Below are 11,259 nucleotides of genomic sequence, written 5' to 3'. Positions count from 1 at the left end.
AATATTATTTACCAATCAGCCTTTTATTGTGACATTTATATTCTATAGTATATTGTGAGCCAGTCTCTAAACTCAGTAACTGACAGCAGCACAGAGCTTGGCAGTGAATCAGCAGAAAAGAAAATGGGGAGCTACTGGGGGAATCTTTGGAGGCACAGATCTTCCCTGCTAAAAGGCTGTGGTTGCCTTGGGCTGGTACAGAAGCTCCAAACATAATGTGCAACATTTCTGACCTTCCTATTTAGTTAAGCTTTAGTTCTCCTTTAACACATTAAAAGAGTGAGATTATACAGATAATTACTGCTCCTAACATGAAACCCTTAAAAAAATCCAGCACATTTGAAAAGGTCATGTAACTTGCGTGGGGGTTATGAATAATATCATTGGAATCAAAAAAGATTGCAGAATAGAACCCGAGGCTTCTGCTTCAAAGCAGCAGGGGAAATACCGCATTGGTTATAAATGGGGTTTGTCCTGAATGTAAGCTTTTATAAGAATTTCTCTGTTGACAAAGTGACATGTATCAGTTATGCTTCGTGCAGAAAAAAAGACACCTATAGCTTCTAATAGTCAGCTTTTCCACATTTAATTGCACTCAAAATATTTGTAGCCGTGAAGCATGTTTATCATTAAATCAGTCCCTGAACTGAGTGGCACTTACCGTCTAATGTTACATTTATACAGACAGTACAGTGTGCTGCAAGACAGACCACTTCCTATCTACTTTTTCCCATTGCAATATCCTTTCTTATGAAAGGACTAGGATTTTCCCTAGGCGTATTTGATGTAGACCTCTTGTCAGGACTGCAAGATCCTGCTCTGCCTATTGTCAGCACAATTTTTTTTAACCGTGGCTGATGTATCTTCCGCGTCAGATCAATTGGTTCCCTAGGTTGCTAGTTGGTTAGTCAACATTAGTGTAACTTCCAAAACCACAAGCTTATTTACTGTGTGACCCAACCCGTTCCCTGATATTCGTTTGTAATTCCCCAGTGCCTTGCTTGGCATTGATTGTCCTTGTTTTACCTTCCCTCTGTGCAAACCGTTGTAGTTCTGCTTACCCATTTTCAGACTGTAAATTCTCTACTATGGCATCAATGTTTTGTCACAGTGCACCGGTCAGAAGCAGATCTGCTTTCCCCACTGCTCAACAATTAACTGCTCAGAGATTTTATTTTAGAAGGGGAAAAAATAAAAGATGAACTGGCACAAGTAGACTCCCCAGAAAATTAATTAAATAGACATTTTACTGAAAGGCTGTGAAAGAAGACATGGGGGCAGTAAATGATGAGCGGTTGACCCGCAAACCACTGAACCCACGGGTTTACCCTTAGGTCAGACAGGTTTAAATTTAGCCACCATTGGAAGTTTGGGTTGGATGCGGGGTAGACTTTGCTCCCAAAGTTTCCCCGTCTTGAGACATAAGGCACACAAAAGTAGCACACAAAGTGAAAAGATGCAGGTACAGGTTGGGTGTGGGCTCTACAATGGCAACATTATGAGGGTTATGGTCAGGTGCAGGTTAAGGTTTTGTGGGTTAAGGTCGGGCAATTCTCGGCTTCTAATTATTCTGTGGGCAGTAGAGTGTCCTAAAAAACCTCAATATTCTTATTACAGAAAGAAAGGGTCTATCAAAAATATGGAAATAACTGCACAAGTGCTTAAAGGAGTAGTTCACATTGATAAAAGTAGTTTTTTTTCCACACTAGATATATCATTTGAAACATATATAATGTACTGCCCATGCATTAAAAGAAATACTGTGAGGACTTACTCATAGAGGGGATCACTGACCCCCTTACTCCTGGCTGACACCATCTTCATCCCTGCTTTCCAGTGGCATACCTGTAGAGGACCCCACAGTTGAAGGGGGTGGCAGACCATGGAGTCTGCTTCCTCCATAGCCGCTTTAATAGAAACATAGTAACATACATAGTAAGTTGGGTTGAAAAAAGACATACGTCCATCAAGTTCAACCATAATGCCTATATATAACCTGCCTAACTACTAGTTGATCCAGAGGAAGGCAAAAAACCCCATCTGAAGCCTCTCTAATTTGCAGAGGGGAAAAAATTTCTTCCTGACTCCAAGATGGAAATCGGACCAGTCCCTGGATCAACTAGATATCTCCCATAACCCTGTATTCCCTCACTTGCTAAGAATCCATCCAGCCCCTTCTTAAAGTTATATAATGTATCAGCCAGCACGACTGATTCAGGGAGGGAATTCCACAACTTCACAGCTCTCACTGTAAAAAATCCTTTCCGAATGTTTAAATGGAACCTCCCTTCTTCTAAACGGAGTGGGTGCCCTCGTGTCTGTTGGAAGGACCTACTAGTAAATAAAACATTAGAAAGGTTATTATATGATCCCTTTATATATTTATACATAGTTATCATGTCACCTCTTAAGCGCCGCTTCTCCAGTGTAAACAGACCCAACTTGGCCAGTCTTTCTTCATAACTGAGACTTTCCATACCCTTTACCAGCTTAGTTGCCCTTCTCTGGACCCTCTCTAACTCAATAATGTCCCGTTTGAGCACTGGAGACCAAAACTGAACAGCATATTCTAGATGGGGCCTTACCAGCGCTCTGTAAAGGGGAAGAATAACCCCCTCCTCCCGTGAACCTATACCCCTTTTAATACAGCTCAAAACCTTGTTTGCCCTTGCAGCTGCTGCCTGGCATTGCTTGCTACAGCCAAGTTTATTATCTACAAGGACTCCAAGGTCCTTCTCCATTATGGATTTGCCTAGTGCAGTCCCATTAAGGGTATACGGGGCTTGCATATTTTTACATCCCAGGTGCATGACCTTACATTTATCCACATTAAATCTCATCTGCCACTTAGCTGCCCAGATTGCCAGTTGGTCAAGATCCTGCTGCAGGGATGTCACATCCTGGATAGAATTGACTGGTCTGCAGAGTTTTGTGTCATCTGCAAACACTGATACATTACTCATAATACCCTCCCCTAAGTCATTTATGAACAAATTAAACAAAAGTGGACCCAGTACAGAACCCTGAGGGACCCCACTGAGAACCTTATTCTATCTTTGCGTTCCGGATTGCTGTTTTACAACACTTGTTACAGTGTTTATATTCACTAAACGCGGCTACTGTCCCCTCTGACTTATATTTCTTAAAAGCTTTCCTTTTTCTCCATATTAACTTCTTTACCTCAGAGTTAAGCCACATAGGGTGATTCTTAACACTTCTACTTTTTCTTATTAATGGAATGAATTGAGAACAGTAATGATTTAATATCATTTTAAATGACAACCATTTCTGCTCTGTGTTTTATCAGAAAACATAATGCCCCAATCTATGCCCTGAAGCACTGCCCTTAAGGAGCTAAAATTTGCCTTCCTAAAATTCAGTGTCTTTGTTGCCCCCATGTAAATTTGTTTCCTGCACCAAACATCAAATGAAATAACATTATGGTCACTATTACCCAGGGGTTCAACCACTTGCACATTTGCTATACGTTCTGGGCCATTAGAGATCACTAGATCTAGTATAGCATGGTTCCTGGTTGGCTCCTCAACAACTTGTGACATAAAGTTGTCATGCAGCAAGTCAATATCAGGGTAATTAAAATCCCCCATTATTATCACTTGCCCCAAACTAGCAGCCTTTTCTATTTGCAACAGGAGCTGGGCCTCCTCCTCTTCGCTTACATTAGGGGGTCTATAGCATACCCCTACAATTAGTTTGGTAGATTCTTTACTATCTGTGAGAAGCTCAACCCATAAGGATTCAGCTCCCTCTGTTAACCCCATCACTTCCTCCTTAATATTTGCTTTTAATTCCTGCTTAATGAACAGACACACTCCTCCTCCTTTTCTATTGCCCCTGTCCCTCCGAAACAATGTATACCCCCTAATATTAACTGCCAAGTCATGAGACTCATTCAACCAAGTTTCAGCAACTCCAATCACATCATATTTCCGCTACAACGCCAGTACCTCCAGCTCTCCCATTTTACCAGTCAGACTCCTTGCATTGGTAAACATACATTTAATACTGGTTCCGGCGTGAGAATGACGTGTAAACAACTTATGGGCCTCCCTGCCATTATCAGTATCCCGAAGCAAGTCTCCTCCCCCATTTTCCCTTACTATGCCCACTACCTCATCTATCCTGTCTCCCACAGAATTTCCCACTGCACCCTCCCCCCCCACTCCTAGTTTAAAATCTCCTCCAACCCGCTAGCCATCTTTTCCCCCAAAGCAGCTGCCCCATCATCACTGAGGTGCAGCCCATCCCTGGCAAAGAGCTTGTAGCCGATTGAGAAATCAGCCCAGTTCTGGAGAAACCCAAAGCCCTCCTCCCTGCACCAATCTCTCAGCCACGCATTAATCTCCCTAAGCTCCCGCTGCCTTCTTAATGTTGCTCGTGGCACAGGTAATATCTCTGAGAAAATTACCTTGGAAGTCCTCGCCCTCAACTTCGCACCTAGCTTTTTAAAATCGTTCTTGAGGACTTCCCCCCCTCCTCTAACTTTGTCATTGGTACCTATGTGTACCAAGACCGCCGGGTCTTCCCCAGCCCCTCCCAACAATCTGTCCACTCGTTCCACCACATGCCGAACCCTAGCACCAGGCAAGCAACACACAGTTCGGCATGTAGGGTCTTTGCGACAAATTACCCTATCCTCCTTTCTAATAATTGAATCCCCTACAACTATAGCCTGCCTTCCCTTCCTAGCACTATTCCCCCCACCTGTATTAGAGGTGCCGGCTCCCAGGGTGCTCTGAGAGTCAGCCCGCTCCATACATGCTAGCTCAGAGCCGTCTTCCCCAGCATCTTCACCTAAAGCGGCAAATCTGTTGGTTTGTACAAGCTGTGAACCAGCCCCCCTACCCTTGTGTCCCCTACTTCCCCTCTTTACTGTCACAAATTTGTCTCCCTCATTAACCTCCACTGTCCCTTCTCCACCCCCCACTACACCGGCCCCTGCCAGTGGTTGCTCAGTGAGCCTCCTGTTCTCCCCATGCTTGCAGCTGCCCTCAGTGCTGCCAGTTCCCCCCTTAGATTCTGCACCTCAGATTCCAAGAGGAAAACCCACCTGCATCTCTCACAAGTAAATGCTGCATGGAACTGCTGTTCCAGGACCAAATACATGCGGCAAGATGCACACTGAGTAACACCAGCAATCATACTGCAACTCATATTGCCACTGGGTACTTACAGTCTCCCGAGTGCAATCCCTTGTATAGTGCCTTTTAAGTTTCAAACGCCTTTTTTGTTTTTAACGCCTACTATACACTAAATCTACATGCAACACTTTAGATTACATGCAACACTCGCTAGCAGCTCCCAAACTCGCTGTGCAGTCATAAACTTATTGAGGTTCAAACCCAAATGTTCAGCAGCAGGCGAGCTTGCATGTCAGTGAGAGCGGGGCAGTGCTAGGTACCTGTGTGCCTCTCTGATGATTTTTTTTTGCAGGGGGGCCCCACGCACTCTCGGTACACTGCTGCTGCTGCTTTTTCTACTTGAATAGGCAGCAGTGCTTCAGAAACTTCTCCACATATACTGCCTAGTGTGGCATTTCTTTACCTGCGGCTCTCTGGTTTGCCTGCTTCTACAAGACAAAGGAGGTGGGCTAAAAGCAAGCACGCAGAGATGTGGCATATTGTGCTGAAGAAATTGAGCATATTGGTATTATCAGCAAGTTAGCTAAGTTTTGTTAATATAGGTAGTGGTTTAACTGTTGCTGAAGTGTTTCTATCTGAAGGTGAACAACCCCTTTAATGTCTCTTCTAGTACCAACAAAGATGCTAAAAATCTCACCCTGTGGGTTAATTTGCAGAGGGAAAACAATCAGGTTAAGACAAGAGCACTTATTTATTCTCAAGCAGGGGATAATGCCCAGTGGCTCCCTCACCCAGCCATCCACTTCTTAAGTTTGATTTCCCTTTTATAGATAAAAAACACTTCCTATTTTCTATACCTCATACTGACTTCTGGGGGAGAAATTGCCTACGCTTCTGTTCCTGATAGTTACAATATTCTTTCTTTTGGAAAAATTACAGTGAGTTGACAATTTCTTTTTTCACGATATGCAAATATTTATTCCTGTACCGTACAGGAAACAACCACTTCTGCTAACTTGAAGGTCACCAAGGCTTTTCGAAGACCTTGAGATATATTTGGTGGCCTAACATTCGTAGAGATGTCACTTTGTAAATTTTGTCGTGTGCCAGTTGTAAAGTACCAAGAACAGCTCCAATTATAGTCAAACCATGGAACTTTATTTCCCTTGACATTGTTGTATATCTTCCGTGGTTGTAGGGGACTGTTATCCCAACTCATTACCTGCCATCAGCATCTACAACTGCTGATCTCTTTTTACATAAGTGTGCTGCCACGCAGCTTTTACTGCCTAGCAGTTGTTATTAAATGTTATTGTTATAATGTTATTTGGTATCATCCATTCACCCCTGCTGTTTCTTGCTAGATAGTTGCTCCCGCCCTCCATTTTGTTGTTGTAACTACCCTTTTTGTTGAGTGTGTTATGAAGAGACTACAGTGTATGTAAGCTGTGTATCTTCATTAGAAATTTACCTATGGAAAAGTCTCTATGTTTATACCCTTGCTACCTTGAAGCATAAAGAAGCATTGGAAAACACCTCTGGAGTCTCTATTCATTGAGTAAGCTATCTGTTAAGGTGATCATTCAACCTGCTGCACTCATCCTCACAGACTGGGTCTACACAGGGCTTGTGGCAGGTACAACTGATGCTGAGACAGAACAATAAGGATTTCCGGCTACATGGTTTACCCATAAGTTCTGGCATTAGTTCTGCAAGTCCCTTGGTATTCAGACCTCCTTTTCATTTGCATTCCATTCATTGACCAACAGCCAGACAAAACGCACAAATGAAACCTTAAGGCAATATTTGCGCTGCTTTGTGACATTTTTACAAGATGACTGGACTAAATTCCTTCCTGCAGTGAAATTTCCATATAACTCAGTCCATAAAGGCACTCACATGACCCCGTTCTGGTATGCTTTCTTTCTTGCTTCCTGCAGTCCAGAAATATTTAACCTTACTCAACAATGGTCATAACAGACTTACATTTACCCTCAGAGAAGCTAATGCTTGTGCTAAACTACGTGCTGACAGGTGTAGGAAGAAGGAATTCACATTTGTGAAAGGAGATGAGGTATAGCTAGACACCAGGAAGCAGTGTATGTGGTTTTTCAGAGTGAGCACAGCGATGTTGTGGAATGCCCTTCCTACTGATGTTGTGATGGCAGTTTCCATTTAAGAGGGAATTGGATGATTTCTGAACAAGCATAGTATCCAAGGCTATTGTGATACTAAAATCTGCAGATAGTATTGATGTTGGTATATAAGGTTTATGTATGTGAGTGTATAGATAGGTCAGTATAGATTTGTGTGTGCTAGGTTTACTGAAGGGTTGAACTTGATGGACTCTTTTTTTCAACCCTATGTAACTATGTATATAAGAATTTTAAGTTACAAATTCCTTCTGCAAATTAGACCCTAAATTTCTGGGTCCATTCAAAGTCAAGGAGCAACACAACTTTACCCATTGACTTAGTTGCCTAGTTCAATGAACATATCAGTCTAATTTTTTTTTATGTGTGTTATTTTCTTAAGCAACAATTTTTGTCGCGAGGTGAATATTTCGGCGAATCTATGCCTGGTGAAAAATTTTGCTTATCGATACAACAGACCTTGTTTACAAAAAGTGGTAAACAAGCACTGATGTCAACTGCATTTACATTTACAAATAACTCATTCAAATGTGTAATTAATGTTGGAAATTTGCTTAGATACAATTTCTATTTAATTTGGCCATGGGCTAGTCAGTCTTATTGTCTAATGTATTATAACAACATTTAATACATATGCCTCTGGGTTAGCAATGGTTAGACTTTTTTTCTGTGCTTTCATATCAGTTGTACATTGTCCCACCATGCATAGAAAAGAATTGCTCAGATATTAAGCTAAAACAAAAAAAACCTCAGTTAAGGTTTAACACTGACAAATTAAATTCTGCACATTTTCTTCTTCTTTAAGAGTTAGTAAATATGTGTATGGGCTTGAATAGGAAAAAAGAAGCAAAATAATTAAAAAATACATTTTAGTCCAAAAACAGACAGGAATGTATCAAGAAAGGAAAATATATCAGCACACTAATAAACTATTCAATAAGAAATTGTTTTTAAAAAATTCCTCATGCATGGGACATAATAGGCTCACATTAGCCTAAAAAAAAAAGAACAAATAGTTCCTTACATTCCTCAAATAACCCAGCGACAAAGTAAAGAGCAAGAAACTAAGAGGGTGAAGACAGAAAAGTATTTACTAGGTAGGGAGGAAGAAGTAAAGCAAAGGGGGGAAACACTAATAAGTAGCTGAGTGTAAAAGAAATGAATAGAGGATAGTGACACATCCAGAAACTAACCCGTATTCTGAGGCTTTAAATATATCTTCGTTTGTGGGGGGACCTTGTTTTCAACAAAAGCCGATTTGCAAGCTGCAGGTGCAGTGCAGATCAGGTAACGTGGATTATTAAGGAGGATGTTAGAACATTTCAGCCTGTTTTGTCATGATTATGGTCTGCTTGATAGAAGCATGCAAATCCTTTATAACGTGGTATAGAGGGACACATTACATGCTAGCAGAACTTGTACTATACTTAAACACAGATTGGATTACTACTCTATGTGTACCAGCCAGTGCTCTTTCTTCTAAATAATATTCTGCTACAACAGTAGCGGTCAAAACACTCTGTGTAACGTTACTCCTAGAGGACAATTACTACTGTGCTGTTATGTGCTTGGTTAAAATATTTTCTGCTGATAATATATGTATGTATATTTTTATTTATATTGTGCCACTTATGTATGCAGTTCTGTACAGCAGAACACTAAATAAATAGTACAAACAGTGAACATTACAAAAATAAATACAAATACAAAGTTTCCCTTTTCTACTTGTCTTTTTTTCCACATATATATATATATATATATATATATATATATATATATATATATATATATATATATTGTATATATTGTTGTGCACTGCTGTTGTATTTTATTCTTTCTATGAAAACGGTAAAAACTCTAGTTCTAGTGTTTAGAGTTATTTCTTATTTCACTACTCAGCATCTGAGGTTATTAATGCAACCATAACTATTCTCAATCTAAATCTTGTAACATTACATTACATAGTACAGGTTTGAGACCCATTATCCATAATGCTTGGGATGCTTTCCGGATAAGGGGTATTTCCATAATTCTGATCTCCTGCCTAAGGTCTGCTAAAAACATTATTTAAACAATAATTAAACTCAATAGGATTGTTTTGCCGCCAATAAGGATTAATTATATCTTAGTTGGGATCAAGTACAAGGTACTGTTTTATTATTACAGAGAAAGAGGAAATCATTTTTCAAAAATAATTTGATGAAAATGGAGTCTATGGGAGATAGCCTTTCCGTAATTCGGAACTTTCTGGATAATGGGTTTCCAGATAAGGGGTCCGATACCTGTATTTCGAACTCAATACAATTACAAAGAAATATATAGTTCATTTATTTTAATGTTTGGGATACAAAGCACTCAGATATTATCTGTTGGTGGTCAGATGTTTTATTAGTTGTGTTTGGATTTGTAAACTCTAGTAATATATAAACTATAAATGGTACATTTACGTTAAACAGCAACATCGTTACAGGGAGGCTTAATTTATCAAAATTCGAGTTTGTGAATTTTAAAGTTTTTTCTATTTAAATTAACTTGAAATTTTAGAAAACCCAAATGCTTGCTTATTTAATTTAAAATTTGAATCTAAAAAAATTTGACCAAATAAAATTGAAAAAATCACTTACATTTTGCCTAGGTGGACACCCATTGACTTCTATATGAACTTGCAAGCTTTTAGATGCCGAAGTTTTACATTTAGGTTTTTAGAATTGTTTGCTCATAAAGTTCCAATTCAAATTTTGATAAATCTGATCCATAGTGTAGTAGTAGTTACTGTTCCCAGTCCACCAGAGGCAATGTTTTTAAGAAATTGGTAACATGGAAGCCTTTGTTTTATTTCTATTGATAACGTATTTGTAGCATAGTGGGTAGGTAGCCCTCTAACAATAAAAAAAATGTGTGTAGTATTACTGAGAAAAAAATGCATGTACCCTCACATTACCATTAACTCTAATGCGAGAGGATTTTCACTGTTCCAGCAAATTTCCTCACCACTTTGTGAATTTTGATGCAAAGACGCAAAGTGAAACACATCCCTCATCACTAGTACTTAGGAGTGGGGTATGTGAAACTCTCACTGCTGGGTGTGAAGCCTTTGGGTATTTAGTGAGCTTTGCATTTTTATCTGCTGACTGACAGTCAACCACTAGCATTGCATTTAACCTTAGTTCGTCTCCCACATTCAATTAAAAACCATTGTATTCTACAGAGCTTAAAGGGCACCTATTATCTAAAAAATTGCTTCCCCCACCGATGAAGACTGAAGATGGCCATATATATGCAGATTTTAACTGCCAAAGCAGACCTTTGGGGCCCCTGCTGTGCAATGACAAGCAGCAGGGGTAATGACATGGGAGCACCATGGACCAGGGGTAGGCAAGAGGGGTACCTGCCTGGCACCCCATACCCCCCAATGTTGTACCCTAGGCAGGTGCCTCTTCTGACTACCCATAATTCCGGCCCTGGTTGTGGCTCATGCTTCAATGTGGCTAGAAACATTGTAATTTGCTATTGTTAACGCAAATCAGACACAGATGCACTCAAAGTTGGATACTGAAAAAATCCTGCTGGGCCCCTTACCCTGGGCCCATGAATTCTGGGCCCCTTTTCCTATTTGAGCCTATCTAAATAAAGTTAATTAATAATGAAATAAAGGTCAGCAGAAAGTTTTTGCAGCAAACTCAAACAGAACTAAATCTATTTGTCCAAGACAAATGATCCACAGGGTTATGCAATAATAGATTATAACAGATATAATAACAGATTGGCAGGTTCAATGCAGAGCAAGGGTATTCTTTATTCTTTGGATTTTTACCTTAATGGACTGGATCCCAAACAGCAGACGTAGTTAGGCAGAAGACTATGCTTAATACCCTTGTCAATACTGTGGTCCCTACACTAAGTCAGCAGAGCCTCTAAAGGAGAATACTCTCAGCTATCTCACCTGGTTGGAGACAGAAAGTTGCTCTTTTTAACTAAAGCTGACTATCTCATGTTCCTAGAAC

The sequence above is a fragment of the Xenopus tropicalis genome, chromosome 4 (genome assembly GCF_000004195.4).
Source record: "Xenopus tropicalis strain Nigerian chromosome 4, UCB_Xtro_10.0, whole genome shotgun sequence".
Classification (NCBI taxonomy): Eukaryota; Metazoa; Chordata; class Amphibia; order Anura; family Pipidae; genus Xenopus; species Xenopus tropicalis.
The sequence above is the reverse complement of the archived record's forward strand: the minus strand, read 5'-3'. Positions refer to the sequence as shown.